Genomic DNA, 27,118 nt, shown 5'->3' with positions numbered 1-27,118 from the left:
CTATCTATATTTAAAATATCCTATGAATTTTGCCTCTATCTTATTAGCTACCATTTTGTCTATTTACAAATTTTATCCAACCTGTTCTTCTTTCAGAAGAATTGAATATTTTCAAATACATATTAAATAAAGCAGAGGTACAGAAAACATATCACTCAAGGTACATAGCAATGAAAAATCTATAGAATTAAGTGGACTATGAATACTTGAATGATGACTGAATTGCTATCATAGATCTTATCCTATTGTAGATCTACAGGTCACAGCATCTAGCGTCATTCCATTAGAATAGCTCTACCAGACTGATATTTGCTGCCCAATATTTGCTTCTTCAATAATCTGAGCCACTTTAATTGAATTCTGGGTAGAGCCACCAGCATGATATTCAACTGAATATTTTTAAAAGTTCATCAAACAGTTCCTAGTGTTTGTCTTCAGTCAAGATTTGATCATTTGGTTTAAGAGAATACTTGTCGAGGAAATCCTTATTCACTATAGCAGTGAGTCAAGGAGAGTATTTCCCAGCCCAAAAAGAATATTTTAACTGATGGGCATCATAACCTCAACTACCTGCCCACACAACAGCACCTGCATCTGATGCTCTGTATTCACACAAGCAGAAATAGGTATCACGGCAAATGCGCCTCTGCTCAGGCACCCAGTGACGGAGAGTGTGTCCTCATACACACCTTTCTACTAAACATCTGCTGTAGGTTATGTGCTATGTTAGATGTCGCAGATTCCCTACCAACCAGGGGCTCACAGAAGCTCACAGTATAGTAGGCAGACAGATAAGTAAATACATAATTATAACAAAGTGTTAAATTCCTAAAAACAAAGGTGAACCCTGCCCAAACTGAGAAGTTCAAAATCTGGCTACATAAAACCAAAAGCCTGATTTATGTCCATTTCTGGCTGTTAGCATTAAAGGATTTTCAATCTTTTACAGAAGAAAAGGAATATTGTAGGAAAGTCCAAATATGAATAAAAGAGCTATTTTCAGTACATTTTTTTTTTTAAAGGGTAAGTATAAAACGTGAGGCTACTGGTCAACCTTGTCTCTTAAGCTCTTTTGAAAGCTTTCCGCTTGTGTGTACTAGTCCATCTCAACCAACGCTTATACTGGAAAACGATCTGATAAGTAAAACCCTAAAATATTAATGGCTGGTTGTCTAAGACATCATCACACCAGAGGATTTGCATACTGACAGATCACTTAGAAATAAAAGCCATAATGCACTATTATGAATTACTAAGTATAGATTAACAAGCAGTATATGAGCTTTATCTTTAAATCTAAATATTGTGCCCTGATTTGTTTACAGCAAAATACTCAGGCATTCATCAACTCTATCTAGATGATACACTGGTCCAAGCCACATGCATTCAGAAGAAAATCATTTACAGTTTTTAATCTAAACATTTGTGATATAGAATTCACAATAACAGAAACAAAATGATTATGTGAAACTACTACTATCAGAAATTATGGCAATCATGGGGAAATTAGTTATATTTTTTTAATGTCCTGAACCATATTTATGTTTTCTGTTTTTCCTTTTCACAAGAAAACTCAGGGCTCTGATAAGGCAACCTTTCAAGAAATATCTTAATATATTCACATCCTTAACTAAGTATATATTTATATGCCTCAACTAAGTATAACCTTTGCATGTGATAAGATTTCAACCTTTAAACAGCAAAATCCCAGATGAGCAGCAACCAGATAGTCTGTAATTCAAGCAGTGCTGCTAAGAAAAAATGTAATAAATACACTCAAAAAGAAACTAATGGAGTAAAAAACATCTTTTGACTTAGAAAGCAGAGTTCTCCAAGTACCTCTCAGATCAGAAGTTATACTAGCAGAATTCTTATAGGTCACCCAAGGCCAAGGGTTATCGGAAATCCCCTTCTAGACTGAAGTGAAAGAAGCTGTCCAATTTTACCCCTGGAATATGCAAAGCCCAGTCATACCTGTGCTGGGATTCTGGGAGCTGAGCCCAAGGGTGAGTGGGTGGGTCAGAGTCCTCAAAACAGAAACATAAAGGAGATCAAAAACAACTTCCTAGGAAAGTCAGAATTTTAAGTCTAAATCAAGTGTCTGACCAAAGGCTTAGGCATAGGGGTGAAAACTGTACAAGACGTTGGGATGGTCCTCCAAGCACCGAGACAGGAGCAGGGAAGATGTGTTGGAAGAAAAACTGAAACTCCCTGACTTGACTCTTCTTACTGCCTATAATTTCACTTTGTGGAGGAAAGGAAGCAAAGACAGAGCAGATTTAAACAGAGGAAGGCCCTCTAGGCAGAAGCTTCACAGCATGAACTTTAAGAGAAAATGTCCCCAAATTAAGATATGGGGTGAGCACTACTGGGTAAAGTTCAGGAAGCCCAAACAGACAGAGTGAATATTACATTTTCTTCAACTCTGTTCAACACATTTCTTTTCCCAAAGTGCTATATTGTTTTGGTTTCACTAAACTTAATCCCAAATGCAAAGCTTCAGTTCATTAAAATAGCAACACCTAATGCTCTCTGAGGCTAATTCAGATGGTTTCAAACCTTCAGCAAAACCCTTTTAATAGTTTCAAGCAAATTACACATCAAAACTGGTATTGGGGCTGCCTAGCAACAAAGCTAATTGCATAACAGAAATTCACTGCAAATCCTTGGGAAAGCAGATCTTTATTCAAATATGAAAGATCCCCCCCCCACACACACACACACACAATTTTAATGTATGGTGTGGAAATACCAGACAGAATATCTTACTAGACTACCATTTTTTAACACACTGATTTATGTGAAAAATCGATTTCTCTCTGCAAATTGCATGCTCATCACAACTAACGCTTAATAAATCTCTTTGTTTACCTTTTCCCACACCCTCCATGTCATAACATGTTTTCTGATTTGTGAACTGGAGTTGATTTCTTTTGAAACCATACAGATCTCTTTATAGCATCATCCATGGCTGTATCTGCCCTGCTAGTTGGTACCCCCATCCTATTTATGGCACTGACTTTGATGGAAAGCCTTCAGATTAGCCATGTCAGAATTCATTCTTTCTGACTTGTTCTTCTAAGGATGAAGAGCATAGTCTTATTTACTCTGGAAAAGTATTTGCTTGCATGCTAACAAATCTACAGTAAAAATCAAGAATATTCATAGCCAGTGCCACTGGACTATTTTTTACAAGAGTAAGATAAATCCTAAAATCTCATTAATTTTACTATCATTAATACTAATAGATCATCCAATGGTAGGGATTGTGCCTTCATAAATATCAAATACATCTCAGTGGAATGTTCTCTAACATAAAAACAACACAAAAGTAAAAATCAAATTTTATTATAGCTTTATATAGAACAATTTCTAATGTGACCGGTTTTTATTTGGAAACTTTGAGGATTAAGCATTTTCTCCTCCAATCTACAAGTTTGGAGATGTGATGATAAGTAATTAATGCCCTATTACATCACTGAGCTAAGAATTCATTACTATTCAATAAATACTCATTGATAATAGCTTTTCTCCTCCTCAGTATATATTAGCACCTAATAGTTTTCATTTATTCTTTATTATTCACTTGAGAAAAAGATTATAAACAAGTTTATTTTATTCCTCGCAGCTTCAAATACCTAAAAAACACTTTCGTGGAAAACCAACTGTTTTCTCTTTTGAAAATAAGCTTTAGAATTGAATGTCCCGGTTGTTCCGAAGCCTACATGTTGACCTGTGGAACAGTTCATTCTGCCTACAACCATTTAATTATTTTTTAAATGAGTATGGAAGCTTCTCACTATGGTGTTTTAATTTATTACCTCAATCTGTACTAAAGATTTATAAGATAACCTCACCCCTCCCATTCTGTCATGAGTAAAAATGCTTAAAATAATTAGGGAAAGGCAACATTAGACACCTGAGTAATTGTTCCAAATTTTAGAGACATTTTCGATATACAGATTTCAGAAAACAAGATGTTAATCATCCCTATGACATTTCAGAAATAAGTTACAACATTTTCTACTTGGTCAACTGGACAAGGCACGTAAGGAAAAATAACCATGCACCCAGGCTAGACTCTGAAGAGACAATTTTACCAAGACTAGACAGATCACTTATGGTGAAACTTTAGGGAACTTTTTTTGACCATAGCAGTGGGGAAATAACTGGGCTTGGTGAGCAAATTGGAATTGGCACAATATTTCAGACGCATCCCATTCAGGAGTACTTTGATGAACAGAGCAAGAGCACTAAAAAGCTGTAGAATTTAAAATTGAAAAGCCAACATAGGGGCGCCTGGGTGGCTCAGTCGTTAAGCGTCTGCCTTCGGCTCAGGTCATGATCCCAGGGTCCTGGAATCGAGCCCTGCATGGGGCTCCCTGCTCAGCGGGGAGCCTGCTTCTCCCTCTCCCACTCCCCCTGCTTGTGTTCCCTCTCTTGCTGTGTCTCTCTGTCAAATAAATAAATAAAATCTTAAAAAAAAATTAAACTAAAAACAAAAAAGAAAAGCCAACATAATGATCTCTACCATTCTCTGAGGTTGTGATGAAACATTCTGAAATACTCTTAAAGTCAAAATAAATATAAGCCTATTTCCACTCTCAGAATTGGCCCTTTCTTTTTTTTTTTTTAAAGATTTTATTTATTTATTTGAGAGAGAGAGAATGAGAGAGACAGCACATGAGAGGGGGGAGGGTCAGAGGGAGAAGCAGACTCCCCGCCGAGCAGGGAGCCCGATGTGGGACTCGATCCAGGGACTCCAGGATCATGACCTGAGCCGAAGGCAGTCACTTAACCAACTGAGCCACCCAGGCGCCCAGAAGAGGCCCTTTCTGACACATACTAAAACTGGACCTCCTGAGAGCTTCCTGTAGCTACTGCTGATCTTATAAACATCAAGATCAGCTATGCATTCCAAAATATCCATGTCTCTTCTAGAGAGTGCAAGTCCCTTATGAACAATCACCGTTTTCAACCCTTCACCAAAAACAAGAGTGTGCCATGCTGGAAGAAAGTTATGCAGTGGTGTGAAGATCAGAAGCACAAATTGAATAAGAAGCTGACTTTGTTAATCCCTGGAAAATGAGTGAGAAAGGGGATTTTTAAAATCAAGAAAGAATGATTTTGCTTTTTGTTTCAGTCACTGTTGTATTTCTTCCTGTCACGTTCCTTCCTACACTGCGTATTTCCTCCTCAATGCGTATGATGAGGTCTACGCCAGTGGAAGCAGGGCGATCTCTAGAGTAAGATGGTTTAAGTTTAAATGCTGGTTCTACCATTTCTTTCTATAAGATTTTGGAAAAGTGTACATTCAAGATCCTCTTCTGTAGAATGGGGATACCTAACAACACTATCTGATAAGTGTGTTGTGGAAATTGAGCACATAAAGTTCTTGGCACAGGGGCTGGCACATAATCAGTGCTCAAAAAAATGGTAATTACTACTACTTTACACATGTAGATGCTCAGTTGGTGCTGATTGGATGGACATATGGATGCATTGTTGAAATAAAAGAAAAGTCGGTGTCTACCGGCAAATAGCTCAGTTGATATAGACACAAGCCTTCTATTCAACCTGTTTACCATCATTTATCTGTCTGGAAAGACTATGAATACCAGAAATGTTGAACGAGAAGATACCCAGAAAAACACCAGCCCAGCAGACCACCACAAGAGAATTGGAATCATCCAGCAGTTCAGTCTTTCTAGCTCTGGGTCTAATTTGCTAAAATTTTGAATTCCTACAGCGTTTTGAAAAGTCATCCCATAGAAATTCCTCCATTCAGGGGCGCCTGGGTGGCTCAGTCAGTTAAGCGTCTGCCTTAGGCTCAGGTCATGATCGAGAGTCCCGGGATGGAGCCCTGCATCGGGCCCCCTGCTCCTCGGGGAGCCTGCTTCTCCCTCTCCCTCTGCCTGTGCTCTCTCTCTCTCTCTCTCAAAAAATAAATAAAATCTTTGAAAAGAAATTCCTCCATTCAGGGGAGTTTCCTCTTAGCTTTTTAGTATTGGAGATTTAAAACCACCTAAAAATCTATCAGGCTAATAATGATATATGTCTCATTCTTATCACAAAGCACTGGCAGGTAGGTCTTATCATCTCTAATTTATAAATTAAACTGAGAAAAAGTTCTCATAACTTGTCCCAAGCATATATCTAGCAAGTGGTAGAGCCAGGATGCAAACTCAGGTCTTAAATCATACTTTTGGTATGGTTTGACCATTATTTCAACAAAAAAATGTTCAATACCAACTGTGTGTCAGGCAGTATTTAGGTACTATGGATATAAATCTAAATATTATAACATGACTCTATCAAAATATTTACAGTTTCGGGGTGTTTGGGTGGCTCAGTCAGTTAAGTGGGCGAACTCTTGATTTTGGCTCAGGTCATGATCTCATTGGGCTCTGCACTGAGCAGGGAGTCTGCTTGAGATTCTCTGTCTCCCTCTGCCCTCCCCCACCCCTGCTCGCTCTCTCTCTCTCTCTAAAATAAATAAAGAAAATGCTTTTTAAAAATGTTTATGATTTAGTATAAGAAACAGAGATCTACACGCAAAACCCCTCTCTCATGTTCTAAGTAGCTTATGAAAAACGTGGATTTCTGGGTCCCACCCCAGAGCTCAGATTCAGTAAGTCTGAGTTATAAGCCAGGAATCTGCACTTTGACCCAGTCTTCCTGGGGTAATTCAGGCCACACCTAGAGAAGGGTTATAATGGGGGTAAGTCCAGGAACAGAAAGGAGGACATCCTTGGAAGGTGGTTCCTACACTGGGGATTAAAGGACCCACTGGACTTCCTAAGGAGGAAGAGGGGGAAGGGAGAGAGAACCATTCCCATGGAAAAACAGAATTGACCAAACTTTTGAAACATGAAATTCATTTGTGAAAATGTGGCAGTTCAGTGTAGCTGAACTAAGAGGGAGCAGAGGGGAAAGGGCTTAGAGGAAGTAAATCTAGAGGTAGATGGGCCCAGACCCCTGAGGCCTTGTGGGCGAGGCCCAGAGCCAGAGGACACACAGAGGGCAGTGCATGTGTGAGAGGCAGCCTCCCACCACCCCCTGATCTTCAGTTTGTGCAATCTACAGAATTGTGCGAGTTTATTCCTGAATAATTAGATTTCCATTGGAATGGCCTGTTTCTGTTAAAATGGGTCTCTAAGGAGGATTTGAACCAAGCCAGGAGCAGGCTTTGACATACAAAACACATATTTAAGATGAAATGGTGAATCTTCAAATTGCTTTTAAGTCAATACAACCAACAAAGCTAATGAAAGTGCAGCAAAGGCGAGACCCAAGTAGTAGCTCTTAATCTTCTGCACTTTACCTCATGGATCTGAAGTTCTTTCCCTCAGGTATGCTGAGCACATGTAAAATCCTTATACCAAAGACCTTGTCCTGCTTAGAGACCTCCTTAATCTAAACCTCTGTTGATATTCCCTGGGCTCCGAGTAGAAAGAGCCTGCCTCTTCCACCATGTCTCCTCCACTTCATTTGTGGGGAATGACACCCGGGCTCGATAGTCTTTGGTTTGAGGAAAGTGAAAATATTAGAATAAACTTATCTAGATAGAGAGGAAAAGGACCCCAAAACACGCAATCTTGTAATGCAGCATAGTTTTTGATGGTTACACAAAGACAGCTGGCTGAGCTTGGAGTCAGAGAGATGGAATGGCTCCATTCAAACCATCTGTGAGACCATGAAGCAACAAGGTTAGACTCTCTGTTAACCGGCTAGGGGAATCCTATCATGTCCCCTCTCTCCCCAGGAAGGGCCAGGATAGGAGACTCCAGGAAGCAGGAGATATCACCTCATAGGGTGGTCCTGGGTCTCATGGTGTTTCTCAGTAGGACACTACTGACTTTCTTTTTTTCTGGACAATTGTTTCTTTGGTAAGCCTTTACCATTTATTCTAAAATATTGGTCATTTCTGGTGCTTGCATACTAAATACCAAAACTGGGGTCTCCAGTCATTATGACAACCCAAAAACACCTCCTATGCTTCCAAACACTCCCTAATGGCAGTGGCATCCCCCTGTGAAGAACCACTGAGTAGAACTTTAGATCCCTGGTGAGGACCTTCAGCATCATCATGGTTCCACATCCCCATCTTGTAGACACAAAGTGAAATCTTCTGCAGACTATTAAGTAGGAACAGGCCCAGAACTCAATTTTCATGGCTCTCAGACAGACATCCCCTAAATCTCAGTGCTGTCAAACTCTAAAAAGAGTTCCCAACCTCCTTCTGGTATCTCTCATTCATACCCTCTAAAAACTCTCTCTTGATCACAAAGCAAATGTAAATCTCTAGCAACTTCTCCCTTTGGCAATATGTGTCAGCCCACTTTTTTTCAAACTGAAGGTACTGCCTGGTCCTGAAGCCAATAGGCAAAATCTATGCTTGGAGCTAGAAGAAAACCCAGGCATCTTCAGATGGAGAGTGTGGGCAAGATGAAAAGGGGGAATATATATATGTATATATATATATGGAAATATATTATATATGGAAATATATTATAATATATATAATATAATGTATGTATGTATTTATATATGGGGAGAGAGACTTATCCTCATGAAGTTTTAGAATGCCAAGGATAAGACAATAACTTAAAAGCTTCTATAAAGGAGAAACAAATTTCTTCAAAGGAATAATAATCAGATTGACATCATAATTCTCATCAGAAATACTATGGACTCTGAGAAACAAACTGAGGGTTCTAGAGGGGAGGGGGGTGGGAGGATGGGTTAGCCTGGTGATGGGTATTAAAGAGGGCACTTACTGAATGCAGCACTGGGTGTTATACGCAAACAATGAATCATGGAACACTATATCAAAGACTAATGATGTAATGTATGGTGATTAACATAACATAATAAAAAAAATAAAAATAAATTTAAAAAAAGAAATACTGAATTTGAGTACCAATGGTACAAGTAAATACCACTGCCTAGTAGGTAAACAAAATCTTCAACATTATTCGAGGAAAAACATTTGGAAATTAAAATTCTATATCACTCAAATGAGAAGATAAAATAAAATGCATATATATGTGTATATATGTGTGTGTGTGTACATACACATATTTGCAATAAAAAAGCTTACCTGCTGTACAAAAATACTCCAAGGTGTGTTCCACCAAAAAAATAAAAAGTCCTAGAAAGACTTTGGCTCCACAATACAATGGAACTAACCCAGGAGTTCAATAAAAAGAAATGTAAATCCTGCATACCAGCCATACAGCACACCTAGAAATCCACTGACCTTGGTGCTTCCAGGATGTTTTAGGACTCAGTGCAGGCAGGCCACTCCCAGGTGGAGCAGGAGGAGTGTTCCTCTGGCTTTGGCCTCTCGTTCACAAAGGAGCTCCAATTCCTCCTCTAAAACAGGTTCTGCATGTGGTTACAGAGATGCACTGATGAGGTCAAACTTTTAAAATTTTTTGATGATTTGAGCTTCCTTCACAGAAAACTTAAGTAACAGTAGCTTAAATAATATAGGAATTAATTTTTTTCTCATGAAATTAAAATATCCTAAGGTTGGCAACCCCTAAGGCTGGCCAGTGTAGCAGCTCAAAGGACTCCAGGATGAGGACTCCAGGAATGCCTAGCCTTCCCTCATGAGCTTGCTAAGATCTTCATGCAACCTATTAGGCAAGAAGAATGGGAATGAGAGAAGGGTCAAAGGGCAGATGCCAACTGGGTTTGCTCTCCCTTTAAGAACTGTGCCCAAATCTCTTCCAGATGATTTTCACGCATATCTCATTGAGCAGGCCTCTCCCCCAAGTACACCTGCTCTGCAACAGAATCTAGGCAATGTCATTTTTTTAAAACTAAGTATAGTGCCATGCCAACAGAATTATAGTTCTACTAGTAATAAAAATGCTATGTAAATAATCCAATTTGGGTACTTACTCACTTTTTATAATAGACTTTAATTTTTCGAGCAGTGTTAGGTTTACAGAAAAATTGAACAGGAAATACAAAGGTCCAATATACGCTTTCCCCCAACACACACACACACACACACACACACGTGTGTGCGCACTCGCGCATGCACTCAATTTCCCTTATTATGAGCATTACTGTGGTTCGTTTGTTACAATTGATGAATCAATATTGATACACTATTAATAACTAAAGTCCAAGTTTGCATTAGGGTTCTCTCTTTGTGTTATGGGTTTTGACAAGTGTATAGTGTCATATATCTGCCAATTTTTTAAATATATGAGAGCCCTCAAAAAAGTGGAAGTGGCCCCAAATTTTGTTGACCTCAATTAGACTCTGCTAAGAAGACCATCTTCAAAAGAAGTTTTTTTATTTCAACAAACAGTATGGTAAGCAAGTTATGCAGTGTCTGTAAAAAAAACAAAAACAAAAACAAAAAAAACCCCACAAACCTTTGTGCTATGATGAAGAAGAATGACAAATATTTTCTGTAAAGGGTCTGACAGTAAATATATTTCTTTTAAATTTATTTATTTACTAGAGAGAGAGAGTGGATAGCTCTTCAAGATCTTGATTTCACTTCTGTTGTATATATACCCATCACTAGGATTGCTGGATCAGATGGTGGCTTTGTTTTAATTTTTTGAGAAACCTCTATACTGTTTTCCATAGAGGCTACACCAATTTACATTCCCACCAACAGTGCACAAAAGTCCCCTTTTCTCCATATCTTTGCCAACATTTGTTATCTCTTGTCTTTTTGACTATAGACAGTCTATCAGAGGTGTGGTGATATCTCATTGTGGTTTCGATAATGGGTAAATGGATAAAGATGTGATATATCCATTATATCATATATATAATGATATATATATATAACTATATATATATATATATATATATAACTATATATATATATATATATATATATATATATATATATATATGATGTATGATACACACACACACTCAATGGAATATTATTCAGCCATGAGAAAGAAGGAAATCCTGACCTTCGTGACAACATGGATGGGACTTGGGGTTAAATACAATAAGGCAGACAAGAGAATGACAAATATTGTATAGTCTCACTTATATGTAGAATCCACAAAAGCCAAAATCATAGAGACTAGAATGGTGATAAATGGGGGCTGAAGGGTGGGAGATACTGGGAGATGTTTGTCAAAAGGTACAAACCTCCAGTTATAAGATGAATAAGTTTCAGGGATCTAATGTACAGCACGGTGATTATAATTAATAGTACTCTTTTAAATACTTGAAAGTTGCTAAGAGAGTAAACCTTAAAAGGTCTCACCACAAAAAAGAAATGGTTATTTTGTGACATAAGGGTGTTAAGTAATGCTACTGTGGTGATCATCTTGCAATACATGTGCATCGAATTAACACATGGTACACCTTAAACTTAACAGTGTTATGTGTCAATCACGTTTCTTTACTATTAAGCCTAGAAATATTCCTAAGGGGGGGAGGGGCAAGGGTGACATAAACAGCAGGGGACAGATAATCAGTCTTCACGGAAGAGTAAAAGATCAGGATAGCCATTCAAGTCCTGCGAACCTGGGACCAGCAACTATACCGTTACTGTAAGAGGTTTGTACATCTAGCTGAGTAGCAGTCTCCTGGCAGATAGACCAGATAGTCCTCGTACACATCAATAAGACTACTGTTTTTCAAATGTACTAGCTTCTATTGTAATTAAGTAAATTCCTATTTATTTAAAAGTATTATTAAATTCATTCATAGTATCTTCTATTTTCTCAATTAATAAGTATTAAAAGGCAATTCTTCCATATTTAGAAGTGTACAATCTTTTTAATTGTGAAAATGAGATTCTCATACTTAAAAAGTTAGGAACTGCTGTGTTAATAAGTGTTGGAGGCTCCATTCCCTGACCACAGTGCATTAAACAAAAGGAGAAGGGAGGCAGGGAGAATGGAGCAGCCCAGGTACACCATGGAAAACTGAAAATATTCTTCTGAGTAATATTTCTATTAAAGAAAAAATCAAATAAACATTTTATAAAAATGAGCAAGAAAGTTACATATTAAAACTTCTAAACTTAAAATCAATTTTGATAGTCTGTAATTCCTGGAAGAGACTCTTGATTTTAAATGAAATAGAAAATAGAAAGTTATCAAAATTGATTTTAAAATAAATAGAAAAACTGAATGTTCTTTAAACATAAGCAATACTGAAAAAGATGATAAACAGCCACATTCCAATAGAGCTCTCCCTTCAAAAAACAGATAATCCCTATCAAATTTAAACTGTTCCAGAGAATTGAAAAACACAATTTGCCAAGTAATTTTTCAAGATTAGCATAACGCAAATACACAAACTGGTACAAGAACAAAAAACATTTAAGAAAATCATAGGCTAATATGATTTACAAAAACAGTGCAAACACACAGTACTTTAAACAATAATAAATTAATTTCACCTTTCCATTAAATAATAATATAATGGCTAAATAGGGAATATTCTAGGATTTTATTTTTATTATTTTTTAATTTAATTATTTGTCAGAGGAGAGAGAGCGCACAAGCAGGGGGAGCGGCAGGCAGAGGGAGAAGCAGGCTCCTCACCGAGCAAAGAGCTCGATGAGGGACTTGATCCCAGGACCCTGGGATTATGACACAAGCTGAAGGCAGACGTTTAAATGACTGAGCCACCCAGGCATCCCAAGGATGTTTTATTAGAAAAATCTACATGAACAGATTAAAGGAAAAAACTCATATGTTATTTTGAAAGATAATAAAAAAACATTTAATAAATTTCACCTCACTTTCATGATGGAGGAAATATATTTTAATACCAATTGATTGAGCAAATACAGGATAAGACACCATAAATGAATTCAATAATACTTTTAAATGAATTTGTCTTTCCTTAATCACAAAAGGTAATTTGATAGTGGATGACAAGCAGAAGACTTCAACAAACAACAGAGTGAAACATTAGAAGGGTTGTTAATAATTTCAAGAATAAAATAAATACTGTGTACCCCAGGTTGTGCTGAAGTAACAGAAAAGACCCCAAATCTCAGTATTTTACAAGAACATAAGTTTATTGATTTCATCTTATGACAATTTCTTGTCAAATTTGGCTTTGCCCCACATCATATGTTTGGCTCAAATATCCCACTCCCTTGTTCTTTGTCACACAAGCACATAGATATCTATATGAAGATGTTCATTGGAGCATATTGCTTATAATAAAAAACTTTTGGAATTTAAAATCTATCACCAGGGGAATAATTTTAAAAATTTGGTAAAATCCTACTTATGGATCAAGGAAGTTTATCTTTAGGAATTGGTAAGATCTATGAATGCTAAGAAAAAGTTGTGGAAGGATACATAGAACACAGTAGAAGTCATTCTGGGCAAGTTGTAGAATTGGGAAAGGGTGATGGAGGAGTTCTCTTTTCTTGCTTTACACTTCAATATCATTTAAACTTATTGTACAGTAAATATATTTACATTTTATTTGAAATTAAAAATTAAAATTTTAAATATTGTATGTCTTTGTATTTTCCTGTCTTCTTAATTTGATGTATAAGTCTGTATACTCACTCTGTTTGCTTTATCAAGTTCTTGTGCTTCTAGGAGATTTTATGTGTTTTTTGCTATATTGTTTATTACATAAAAGTTTAAAATAGTGGTAACATCTTGCCTTTGTAGATTATATTCTTTATCATGATATTATCACTTTCTATATCTCATTTCATTCTTTGAAATTTGAATTCTACTTTCTAGAAATGTGTATTGTCATTCCTGCTCTTATTTTCCTTGCACTTGTTGAGGGTACTTGGCCTCTCACTTTATTTGTACCCTTCCCTAGTTACCTTGGTGCTTCTCCCAGATATTATATAGCATTGATTTAAAAAGTGTAACTGAAGCCTGAAACTTCAGAGTTTTAACAAAATCTTGAAACAATGAAATATGGTTCAAATTGGTTCTTTGAGAAGGAAAATGCTTAGCTAGCCATTATGTCTTATTCAACAAGAAAAATGTTAGCGAAATTTTACACGCTTGTTATCCTAAAATTTAAAATAAATATATGTGTATTATTTAACTTGTTATTATAAAGTTGAATTTCTGTGTCAGCCTGTTTGCTCACAAGAGAAAAGAATTTTCCTAATACATAAGAGTTTGCTTTAATAGTTCCAAGAACTGTTAATTTGTGACCCTGACACAAAACTGTTTTTTATGGGAAACTATTTATTTAAACTGTTTTTATTAATAAAAGAAAAATAAAACCTGTGTATTCTATCATGTGGTAAACCACATTTGTCATAGGAGGTGAATTTCAACTATCAATTTATATGTCACTGTGATGTCACCAAACTAGTGCGAATTAATTCTTTAAGGGACTGTACAGGTTTTCTGAAAATAAAACACGTTAAAAATTTTTCTTCTGGTATAAACTACTTTAAAATAACACAAGTGATTCTAACAGACTAAAACACAAGGCAGAGCTTTAATTTGCCATGTCAATAAGACTAGTATGAAGAAAACAATGATTTAATAAAGTTATCTTAAAGGTAATTTTCAGAGACACTGCAAGGGAAGAAGATTGGAAATCAGAAAAAAAAACCACAAAAACATGGCTAGATCTAGCCGTCTTTCACATTAGGACTCACACCTGCTGACAGGGTAGCTAAGTTGGAAGAATTTCAAGTACTATCCAACACACGCTACCAAAAATCCTTGCCCCCCAGCAAATCAAGGCCTCATGACCATGTCTGAGTTTGTATCCAAGAGAAAGATTAGGGGTGCCTGGGTGGCTCAGTCGTTAAGCTCAGGTCATGATCCCAGGGTCCTGGGATTGAGCCCAGCATCGGGCTCCCTGCTCAGTGGGAAGCCTGTTCTCCCTCTCCCTCTGAAGCTCCCCCGCTTGTGTTCCCTTTCTCGCTGTGTCTCTCTCTATCAAATAAATAAATAAAATCTTTTAAAAAAAAAATGAGAAAGATTAAATTGTGAACGAATCCTCTCTCAAGGCCCAGGCACTGTGAAAGACACTAGAAAACAGGAGGATATCTGTAAACTCCACCTTCCTGAGCTTACAGTTTAATATATTTGCCTATTACCCAGCTCTGCATCCAATATGGTAGATCAGCCAAATGGAGCTACTGAAATTTAAACAAAATTTAAAATTCAGTTTGTCAGTAACACTAACTGTAGCTGAAGTGCTAAATAGCCAAATGTGGCTAGTGGTTACTTTTTGGGCAGTGCAGATAGAGAACATTGCCATCATTACAGGAAGTTCTATTGAGCAACATTGCTCTAGCTGTCTGGTACATATGACTTGGACAGGGTTTTGATAAAGGATAGATCATTATATATGGTGACAAAAGCTGTTACATGATGAAAGGAATCTTGTTCCTGAATAAATCTCCATGGAACCGGGGCGCCTGGGTGGCTCAGTCCATTAAGTATCTGTCTTCGGCTCAGGTCATGATCCCAGGGTCCTGGGATTGAGCCCCGCATCGGGCTCTCTGCTCGGTGGGGAGCGTGCTTCTCCCTCTCCCACTCCCCCTGCTTGTGCTCTCTCTCTCTCTCTCTGACAAATAAATAAATAAAATCTTAAAAAAAAAATCTCCATGGAACCAAATGCCCCATAAACCTGGACATTCACCTTGGAATCTTATGTGAAAGAGAAACAAACCTATTTCTTGAACCACTGTATTTTGAGGGTCTCTTGGTTACAGCAAGTTTAAAATTAAGCTTTATCTCAGTTGTCATCAACCCTGCTTTCATACGTCCTTCTATTCCTCTTACCTTAATTAAAGCAAACTGTGCCCTTATATCTACCCATCCCTTCATCCCAGAAGATAGTCATCCATAAAAATAATTCACACTATGGTGTTAATGACTGAATTCCAATGGCTAGCATGTATTGTGTTAATCTCTCTCAGAATCACTTTTTTTTATTAATAGAGACATCAGAAAAAGGGATGGGAAGGAATCTCTGATGGAGAAATTTTAAATATTAACAACACAACAGTAGAGAGATATGTTGGAGTCTGAAGCTTTCCTGTCCTTTCTCTATACATTCATGGATAAGTCCTCTATATATAAGGGCAGCATTCAAATTCAGGATTTAATTGCAAAATCTACTTATGAGGAGAAAATAAAGGAAGAGAAAAATCCATTCCTGTGCTGTCTCTTTGTAAATTAATACTGAAAGGGGTAATCCAATTCTTTTCAAGCATCACCATTTCGTGGCTATAAAGGAGGCCACGTTACATTTATACCCTTGTTAGATCCATGAAGGAATTTAGCAAGAATTTCAGTACTTTAAAAAGCAAAACACCTTGCATACAAGAATCACTCAATAAATACTTGTTTGGACAGCCTCCATGAGGTGTCTTACATCCCTGAATTAGTCCAGTCAGCCAGTAACCTCTTCTGTCCTGAGTAAGATACTCTTACTAACTAGCATTTTTCTCTGCAAGCATCTACTGTCAAGGCCATAGCTGTGGCCCATCTTTATTACCACACCAGCCAATACAAAATGAAGAGAAGCCTCTTCTCCTCTCTGTTATACTTATGTAAGGTGGAAGGGTCCATATAGCAAGGTTGTTGGGTTCTCTCCATTGACCCAGATGCCTTGTTACTGAGCCTGAGTCTGGTTATATTGGCCAGATATTGTGGGGGAGCTCTCCCACAGGGATTTCACCATTCCTTCCTGCAATGTGACTTCTACTGCTGGTCAACTCCCATCCTCATCCCCCAGCTCCCTTCCTTGGGCCCACCCAGTCTGTCTAAAATGGATGTGGTTCAAATTTTATTTTTCTCCGGGAAGCTACTCAGCCCCAATCTAAGTCTCACATTGACTGTGTCTTATAGTAGCTCTTGGTCAATTACGATGTAGCTATGCCTTACAGTCTGGGTCAGAGTTGTTCATATTTTGTCACTTTGGTTAAGTGGTGTGCACGCTATATAAGCATATTGAGTTGAATTGCCATTTAGAATGTCTTCAGGAAGATTACACTATGATTCAGTTTTGATATGAAATGCTATTGTGTACAAAGAAAGGAACATAAAAAACAATGGGACATAAATTTGATCTTTGTAAAGCAAAAATTTGTCTTTGGTGAATGACTGAAATTCATATTATCTTGCAACAACAACAACAAAGTGCTTTGTAGGAACTCAGAAAGAAAGACATCTGCAAATAAATGAATCTACGTTACATTTTGTTACTGATATATGTGGAAAAGAATTGACGGTCATACCCAAGCAATGCATGTGAAGTCAGGAGAAATGGCCAAAACCATTAGAATGGATGAAGAAAATTGTAAAGCAATGAGAGGCCACTGTATGTGATTCATGCATCTGGCGGGATTAGCGTTAAAGCATCAAATACTATTTTGTCAGACACTTCCTTCTGACTTTGAATGGGAACTACTAAACTTCCAGTACAAGTGATTTAATTGAGAAAAACGTGAAATGGAATTTAATCAAATAGGAAAGCCTAAAGAAACCCAGCATGCTTTGAAATTACATTATCAATGCCATGAAATCAAGAAATCAAAATAGTGAATTTGGGTAACAAAAGGTAGCTTATCACTGTAACACTGTACAAGATTACCAATGGCCAGCAGTTTGACTCCATATTTAATTATAAACCACAAAAATCAAAGAATAAGAAATATCCCCCCCAAAATTAATTCCTTTCAAAAAAGATGCACAACAGCTGAGCAGATGGAGGACAGGAGACTAAACTCCATCAGGAAGGACCAGAAGCACTATGTAACCCATCAAGTGTGTTAGTTCTAGATGTTTTTGACGTGTGTGTATACAATTATAGCAAGGACAGAACAATAGCATCAAACTTGTTGGTAGATTGGAAGAAAATCCCAGAGAAGATGGCGGAGCATTCTTTAAGAAACGATGCATCATCAAGGCTCTTGAGGGCATAGAGAATGACACTGTAAAGAGTTCTGAGTCAAAAGTCGTTTGGAGGAGTCAGACCCTGAATGGGAAGAGTTTTAGGAATACTTTAACCAATCTATTTCATTTTCTTTTCCTTCATAAAGGAAAGAGTGATACATGATTTTTTTTTAAAACTATGTTAAGTCTAGAAGTTTCTTCAATACCTTTAGGTATAAAATAAATTTTTAAAAATCAGACAGAAGCATTGTGCCATGGTTTAACTTAAGATGTTTTATCTTTCTTTGAATCAGTGGCATCTTCAATTCAATGAAATAGAATGCACTTTTGGCTCCTTGCTTTTCTGGTTAGTTGTAACAGGTTAGACAACCTCAAGTACGTATACTAAGTATGGCCATTTTCAGTGGTGAAAATTAAACTCCAAACTCTCAATCCTAACTTTGCTGAGACCATCTGGCTTCTCCAGGAATTGTGTATACACACTCCGCAGGGCGGTTGATCTCCTTCAGCACCAAACCATGGTCTCCTTATGGGGTTCTCCTTAAAGAATGGGAATATTTGGTAACAAAATAATGAAATAGCCCTTTACATTTGCCACAAATACACCAAAATAATTGACGTTTTTCCAACATTCAATAAGCATTTTATATTATACTCTAGATATGACACTAGCCAGCTCTCATTTGAAGCAAACTTAACTTTTGGTATGGTCTTGCTATTTTCGCCCTAACTCATCATTAGTCAAAATATTAAACCTCAATATGTTTAATTAGAGAGGCATACTTTCATAGTTTCGTAATCTGTGTGAGGAATATAACCAGGTGAAGGCATAACAAAATGTAGTCACTCTTTCATCGAATGTTATAGTGCTCACAGAAGCAGCCTGCTGACAAGCACGATAAGGCTATTTTTAGCACATCACCTTTTTAGAACATTTGTGATTGTTAATTATGACCATTTGGAGCTCACAGATGGTATATGAAATTGTAGTGTTCTGCTTTAGATAAATGAGGATGGTGGTATAATAAATAAATCATTGTGAAATCAAAGGACATAGTTGGTGCACAGCATGGTGTATTTGGTTATTTATTACACACAGTACCTTGGTTGTTAATAGAGCTTTGTACTTCATTTCTAGCCACCATTGCATCTGCCACTCTGGTCTCCCTTTGACACGGTTTCCATCATGCTACCTCTCTACTTATAACCTATGGTGTCTCCTTTCTGCTGCCCCATCAATCCTGAGTTTGGATTCTAAGGCTCCATAATCAGATCACAACTTTGCCAATTGAAATATTTTTCCATGGCTCCCAGCAGGCAACTTTCCCCCAGTTAGTACATTCTTCACCCTGGTTCCCTATGCCTTCTGCTCATTGCCAGTCATATTCCCACTGATGATCTCCCCACATATAATGCCTATTTTCCTTCCTTCTGCCTATCAAAACTCTTCCAGTTCTTAGCTTAAATCCATGCTTACACAAAGCATATGTTTACTTCAAGTGTCATCATTTTCTCCCCTGAATTCCAAGTGCTCAATAAGTACCACATAATTTTACATTAATTGTTCCCTGATTATGTCACTGTATAGGTCTGGCTCAAAAGATGGCAAGGTTGCAAGTAACGGAAAGCCTGGCAGGCCCTTATGTAGCTTTCCCACCACACCAAATGAAAATGCAGGTGAGAGGTAGAAGAGTAGATGGTTAATAAATAAATACCTGTTGAGTGTCTAATACAGAAATAATCTCCAGCAAAACAGCAAAAGATAACGCTTGCAGGTTCATTCTCTTAAAATAGAGGAAGCTGAGTGTAGCAGCTGATGTAGAATGTTGACCCTAAATATATAATAAATCATTGCTCAGAAATTTACCTTTACAGAAAGATAAACACCTCTCCAAGCTTCATGTCACAGCAATCTAAAATTCCAGGGCTCAAATAATCGATTTAACAGCTGAGGCTTTCCAAGGCTAAGGAAGATTGTGCAACCAAAGGATGGATCTATTTTTTAGAAACCATTAGCTCTTTGTTAAAATATTCAGTGCCGCATTTCATGTTCACACAAGTATTTGGCACAGTATTTCAGTTATTATTATTCACTTAACACTTTGGTATTCCTACCACTGAGACGAATAAAAATCACATTCACACAATGAGTTATCAAATGTTACTTGAAAGCAAAGAATGAGGAGATTTGATTAACTACAAAGTGATTTACATTTGGAAAACTTAAATTTTCAAAACAAAAGTTTACGATGAACTAATATAAACAAAAAGAGAGAGAGAAGATAAAGAATCCAAGCCAAAAAAAAGTTTCAGGAAATTCTATTAGCGAGATGAAAGGTAACTTAGAAATTAATTATAGCATCCATTTGTCACATCGGGTCTTGATAGGCTATGTCTCAATGGCCCTAATTTTGTTGATGTAGGAAAGATGTAGGCTTCCTAGGGTGTGTGTGCATTCTTGCTGAGCAAACTGGAAGTGTAAAATGCATACTCTGTGGGCGATTGTTTGCTTGAGAGAAATTAATAAATAATGTGTTGAAGAAAAAGTAGAGAGACTAATCTATTGAAAATCTAATTACTTATTAACATTCCCTACTCAAAGTTTATCCTAAGATACCAATTTATTTGATAACTTAGATATTTTCCACCTCAGAGACTTCAGATAATGAAGGAGGTACATTGGATTCTAAGGTAGGTAGAATTTACTTTATTTCATTAATCCCCCGCCTCTTCTTTTCTCTTCATATTAATTTTTTCTGTAACTCTTCACACAAATTTTGGGTGACTCTTTTCAACAGTCATATTTTTACTTAGCCTTCGAGAGACACTAGATGAAAACCTAAGTTGTGGGCTCTGAGGATACCAACTAATAAGACACAGGGTTTCTTTATATACGAAGTAGCACATGAGAGAGTTTTTGTGCAGTTGAATGAAGTTAGAACTGCTGTCACAGGAAATTAACTTGTGCAGAAGAATTTGATGGGAAGTCAAGACGAGCTAAAGTGCTACTATTTCCCATTGTCTCCTGTGTGAACATACATATTTTTTTTTCTGTATCTCTCCAGTCATTCTTTCGAAGACAAAGGATTCTATAAATGGAATGCCAGGTGCCTAAGTGTGGTGTGTAATTATGTCCTAGTAGAGGTTTCCTTTTCTATAAGATTTCTGATGACTGAGTGCTTGGTATGTGGTTTGTTTTCTAATTACAATCAATCATTTTCTCCTTGAAGTCATTCTTGTAACACATCTCTGCCTTTTTTTTTTTTAGATCTATGACAAATCATATATTCTGTACTAATTCAGAAATGTTTTTCATTGAGTATCTCTCATCAAATACTATTTTAAAGAAGACATAAATAGTTGTGTGATCCCAAGGGTTGGCTTCACTTCAAATAGAAATGAAATTAATCCCATTAATTACCAGTATACCAGTTAACCATCAATGATTGCTATGGGGAGGACTAATCTTAAGCCTATGTAAAGAAGTCAATTTCTAGTGGTGGTAATGGATCCACATCCCCATAATGGCTTCCTCATACAGTTATTTATTCTTGAATTTCCTTCAATAAAAGATGGTTTTCATTTCTAAACTCCTGTTAAAATGCAAATAGTTCTGGAAGAGGTAATATCAGATCTAAATTCACACAGAAGTAAAAAATATCTAGTATCAACTGATATCAACTCTTTCCCGAGAAAATTTGCTCTGTTGCACAGCTGACTCTAAGAACTTGGAGGAATCTATCATGAAAGGAGGAAAGGATGCAACCAATCTCAGATATGCCAAGGACACATTTCTCCTTATTTGCAATCTTGCCTGCATTCCCACTGATTGGGAGGTTAGCAGAATTACTCCCAAACGTTTTCAATCTTAAACCCCATGCTCTGTCAGTTACTTGAGTCCCAGGGAGAGAAGATTGCAACTAGCATCCAAATTACATGTATAATCAAATCTTTACAACAACTGTAATTTACTGTATATATACATATGTTTAAATTAAGCGTTGAGGCACCTGGGTAGCTCAGTTGGTTAAGCATCCCACTGGATTTCAGCTCAGGTCATGATCTCAAGGTCAAGATGGCACCCCACATCAGGCTCTGTGCTCAGTGTGGAGTATGCTTGAGATTCTCTCTTTCCCTGTGCCACTCCCCCTGCTTGAGCTCTCTAAATAAATAAATAAATAAATAAATATCTTAAAAATTAATTAATTAGTTAGTTAATTGTTTAGTGAAGTTTCTAACGTTCAATCCATGATGTAAACTCAACCCAATTACCTTTTTGATAAACTGGGGAAAAAAAGAAACTAAGCCTCCTCAGATGGTCTTGAATTTCACTGACACTGTCTGGATCCTCCAAGGCATGAAGAATGAACAAATGAATGAACAAATGAATAAGTGAAAGAACAAAGAAACAAAAGAGCATAAAAATGAGTGGAAGAAATCCAGTAAGTAAACAATCTGATTACAGTAAAATCATTCTCCATAAGTGACTGCTCAACAGCTACAGGCTTTAAATATAACTATAGGTCCTTTGTGTCAGACCCTTCACTTGGTAAGATATACCATGAAGTCCGGAATGCCTAGGAAGAGTGATGACAGTTGCATTAAATGAAGGGGGGGATCGGAGGGGGAGACGAACCATGAGAGACTATGGACTCTGAGAAACAAACTGAGGGTTCTAGAGGGGAAGGGGGTGGGAGGATGGGTTAGCCTGGGGATGGGTATTAAGGAGGGCACGTACTGAATGGAGCACTGAGTGTTATACGCAAACAATGAATCATGGAACACTACATCAAAAACTAATGATGTAATGTATGGTGATTAACATAACATAATAAAAAAAAAAAAAGGAGAACTTTCCAATCTATCTCTTCCAATGGCGGGGAGTGCACCCCTAGCACGGCTGCTGGGGGTTTCAGGCTTCTTGCTCACCACACTGAGAAGGTTTGAGACTGATGGGGAATGATTCCGTGGTGATGTAGGACATTACTTGGAAAGCCCTGGTGCTTCATTGCGTTTGCTTTTACTGGCTTGTGGAAAGAGAAAAGATAGCTATTATGTGGTGCTCTGTGGTAAAACCTCTCATTTCACAAGATACACACGTGTGGGTTTCAATCCGAGGACTTTCCAGCTACACAAGTGGTGACTACTCCATATGCCTTAACCTCTGATTTACCCCAGAAGAAATAAAGGTCACACTCTTCATAAAATACAGAACCGTTTTTGCCGGCTAGAGTTTATTCTACACAGGAAAAATAAGAGGAAGTTTGATAGAATCAGAGCCAGAATATTCAAACAAAATAATTACTTGTCCGAATTATTCAGGATAAGAAGTTTCTCCCATTAAATAATGGCTTTACCAGGCCTATTTAAATAGCCCGATCAGCACTAAGTGAGACCTTATTTTAATAAATATAGAAGATTTAAGGAAAAGAGGGTTACTTTTAAAATTGCTGAAGAGATAACTAGTTAACTAAAAACCATGACATAAAATGTTGAAATATACTTACATAGCAGAAAAAAGTGCTAACTGAAGATATGGATCTTTCAGTACCAAGCAACAGAGAATTCTTTTTGGCCCTAATTTACCTGAAGAATCTTTTGCCATCACTTAAAAGACTTTCATGTAGTCAAAATCAATTTCTCACACTCCCTTGGACCATTTTGTTGATTTTTGACATCCCACATATGCAAAATCATTTACTCAAAGTGACTAGAGAAGTGGAAAAATTAGAGTTTCATGGTTTACGAATTGGAATTTAGACAGATTTTACAGCTTTGCTTTTAAAGAAAGGAAATGTTTTCTGCAGTTAAGAAATCACTCCAACAGATGGGCCTATCTCCTCTATTTTTATTTCTAGTTGGCTTACGGGTGAATTACCCTGGACATAGCTATAAATTTGAAATTATAGGAACTGCTGAGGGGTGATTTTTTTTTTTTCTGGCTATAAAATACAATGAGGACACAGCTGCAGCATCTAGAAAGTGAGGAAAGCTAAAACCATAAAAATAATACTATTTCCTCTTCCTTGTTTTGGATGCAAGCTATGAAACAAGAATGAGTTTATCTGGTTTCCCATTATGTATAATGATTAATCTGAGGCCACATTCCCAGAAGAGTAATTAGCCAGTCAATTACTTCAGTGTGAATCCAGCATTTCTGATTAAGTGTAACTTTACGATTAGAAGTTACCAAACATCCAATAAAGCATAGAACAGTGTATCTTTTTATACTGAGGTGGGAAGGGTGTGGAAAGAAGCAAAATATGACAGGAATAACTGGTTAATTTAACTCCACTGAAAAGAGCTCTTGGGACAATTGTGAATCACCTATTGATATGAGTCAGCACTGAAATTCTATCTACTTACCTTTCTATATATATGTTTGTTGGGTTTTTATATGTGTTTTGCCTGCTCCGTGCTCAGACTGTAACTATCTACTTTGTACATTATCTTTAGCAAGTTTTTCATTAAGAGCTGATTCTTCTGACATTTGACTCATTTCAGGGCTACCCACTTTTCCCCACTATCTCCCAATTACCTCCTATATATTGGTGTCAGGAGTAGGGCTCTGAATAGCCATTTTCTTTTTTCTTTTTTTTTAGTCAAGTATAATTGACTTACAGTATTATATTAGTTTCAGGTTTATAATATGATGATTTAACAATTGTATACATTACTCAGTGCTCATAATGATAAGTGTACTCTTAAGGGCCCTTCACCTATTTCACCCATCCCTCCACTCACCTCCCCTCTGGCAACCACCAATTCATTCTTACATTTAAGAATTTGTTTTATTTTTTTGTTTTCCTCTTTTTTCTTTGTTCATTTGTTTTGTTTCTTTAATTCCACATATGAGTAAAATCATATTGTATTTGTCTTTCTCTGACTGACTTATTTCACTTGGCATTATGCCCTTTATATCCAGCCATGTTGCAAATGGCAAGATTTATGGCTGGGTAATATTCCTCTGTGTCTGTGTGTGTGTGTGTGTGTGTACAACATGCCACATCTTCTTTATCCATTCATCTATGGATGGACGCTTGGGTTGCTTCCATATCTTGCCTATTGAAAGTAATGCTGCAATAAACAGGGGTGCATATATGTTTTTGAACTAGTGTTTTCATTTTCTTTGGTAAATATCCAGTAGTGGAATTACTGGATATTTTGTGGCAATTATACTTTTAATTTTTTTGAGGAAACTCTTTACTGTTTTCCACAGTGGCTATACCAATTTACACTTCTAACACGGGAGCACAAGGATTCCTTTTTCTCTACATCCTCACCAATACTTGTTAGTTCTTGTGGTTTTTATTTTAGCCATTCTGACAGCTGTTATCTCAGAGGTGTTATCTCATCATGGTTTGGACTAGTATTTCCCTCATGGTAAGTGATTGTTGAGCATCTTTTCATGTGTCTGTTGGTCATCTTCTTTGGAAAAATGTCTATTCAAGTCCTCTGCCCATTTTTAATCGGATCTTTTAAGGGTTTTTTTGATGTTGATTGTATAAGCTCTTTATATATTTTGGATATTAACCCTTCATCAGATATATCCTGTGTACTTTCATCTCCCATTCAGTAGGTTGTCTTTTTTTGTTTTGTCGATGGTTTCCTTCACTGTGCAAAACCTTTATATTTTGGTGTAGGCCCAATAGTTTAATTTTGCTTTTGTTTCCCTTGACAAGGGAGACACATCTAGAAATGCTTCTATGGCTAATTTCAAAGAATCAATGATGATGTTTTCTATGGTTTCAGGTCTCACATTTAGGTCTGTAATACATTTTGAGTTTATTTTTGTGTATGGTATAAAAAAGTGGTCCAGTTTCATTCTTTTGTGTGTAGCTGTCCTGTTTTCCCAACACTAACACCATTTGTTGAAGAAACTGTCTTTTTCCCATTGTATATTTTTGCCTCCTTTGTCATAGAATAATGGACCATATAAGCATAAGTTTATTTCTGGGCTCTCTATTCTGTTCCGTTGATCTATGTGTCTGTTTTTGTGCCAGTACCATACTGTTATGATTACTACAGCTTTATAGTATATCTTCAAATCTGCAATTGTGATACCTCCACTTTTGTTCTTTTTTTTCAAGATTGCTTTGGCTATTTGGAGTCTTTCGTGGTTCCATACAAATTTTAGGATTATTTGTTCTAGTTCTGTGAAAAATGTTGTTGGTATTTTGATGGGGATTGTATTAAACCTATATATTGCTTTGAGTAGTATGGACATTTTAACAATAACAATTCATGAGCATGGAATATCTTGCCATTTGTTTGTAGCATCTTCAATTTCTTTAATCAATGTTTTATAATTTTCAGAGTACAGGTTTTTCACCTCCTTGGTTAAGCTTATTCCTAGGTTATTTTATTCTTTTTGGGCAATTGTAAATGAGATTATTTTCTTAATTTTTCTTTCTGCTACTTCATTATTAATGTATAAAAATGCAACAGACTTTTGTATATTAGTTTTGTGTCCTGTGACTTCACTGAATTCATTTATCAGTTCTAGTAGTTTTTTGGTGGAGTCTTCAGGGTTTTCTATATATAGTATTGTGTCATCTGCAAATAGTGGAAGTTTTACTTCTTCTTTACCAATTTGGATGCCTTTATTTCTTTTTCTTGTCTGATTGCTATGGCTAGGACTTCCAGTACTATGTTGAATAAAAGTGGTGAAAGTGGACAACCTCATTTTATTCCTAATCTTAGAGAAAAAGCTCTCAGTTTTTCACCATTGAATATAATGTTAGTTGTGGGTTTTTCATATATGTTCTTTATTATGTTGAGGTATGTACACTCTAAACCTACTTTCTTGAGGGTTTTTATCATGAGTGGATGTTGTACTTTGTCAAATGCTTTTTCTGCATCTATTGAGATGAGATGCTCATATACTTTTTTTTTTTTTTATCATCCCTTGTTAATTTGTTGTATCACATTGATTTGCAAATATGGAACCACACTTGCATCCCTGGAATAAATCCCATTTGGTTGTGGTGAATGATTTTTTAATGTATTCTTGAATTTGATTTGCTAATATTTTGTTGAGGATTTTTGCATCTATGTTCATCAGAGATACTGGCCTTTAGTTCTCTTTTTTGTAGTGTCTTTATGTAGTTTTGGTATCAGAGCAATGCTGGCTTCAGAGAATACATTTGGAAGCTTTCTTTCCTCTTCAATGTTTTGGAATAGTTTGAGAAGAAGCATTGACTCTTTAAATGTTTGGTAGAATTTACCTGTGAAGCCGTCTGGCCCTGGTCTTC

This window comes from Phoca vitulina, unplaced genomic scaffold (assembly GCF_004348235.1).
Source record: "Phoca vitulina isolate PV1807 unplaced genomic scaffold, GSC_HSeal_1.0 scaffold5, whole genome shotgun sequence".
In the NCBI taxonomy this organism is placed as follows: Eukaryota; Metazoa; Chordata; class Mammalia; order Carnivora; family Phocidae; genus Phoca; species Phoca vitulina.
Note: the sequence above shows the minus strand (reverse complement) of the source record.